Source organism: Aplysia californica, unplaced genomic scaffold, assembly GCF_000002075.1.
Source record: "Aplysia californica isolate F4 #8 unplaced genomic scaffold, AplCal3.0 scaffold00003, whole genome shotgun sequence".
Classification (NCBI taxonomy): domain Eukaryota; kingdom Metazoa; phylum Mollusca; class Gastropoda; order Aplysiida; family Aplysiidae; genus Aplysia; species Aplysia californica.
The window spans coordinates 871,634-872,216 of record NW_004797273.1 but is presented as its reverse complement, the minus strand read 5'-3'; positions in this window follow the sequence as shown (position 1 = coordinate 872,216).

The following is a 583-nucleotide window of genomic DNA, read 5'->3' as shown; positions in this document are numbered from 1 at the left end:
TTGATTTAACCAATCCTACACTCCCAAGTGATTGATTGATTGATTTAACCAATCCTACACTCCCAAGTGACTGATTGATTGATTGCACCAATCCTACACTCCCAAGTGATTGATTGATTGATTTTACCAATCCTACACTCCCAAGTGATTGATTGATTGATTGAACCAATCCTACACTCCCAAGTGATTGATTGATTGATTTAACCAATCCTACACTCCCAAGTGACTGATTGATTGATTGCACCAATCCTACACTCCCAAGTGATTGATTGATTGATTTTACCAATCCTACACTCCCAAGTGATTGATTGATTGATTGAACCAATCCTACACTCCCAAGTGATTGATTGATTGATTTAACCAATCGGGCTAACGAACCCTACACTTCCAAGTCATTGATTGACTGATTGTCGGAGTACATCAAAGCACATCAATACAATAAGTACCGTCATTGACTTTGGTGCTCTTAAGTGCAGATATCCCTCCTCCCACCTACCCCATAACTGTTCTGACACTCTTGGGGGGATTGGGGGGATAGGAGGAGACAGACGCGACGAGAGACAGAAAGAGAGAGAGAGTGGGG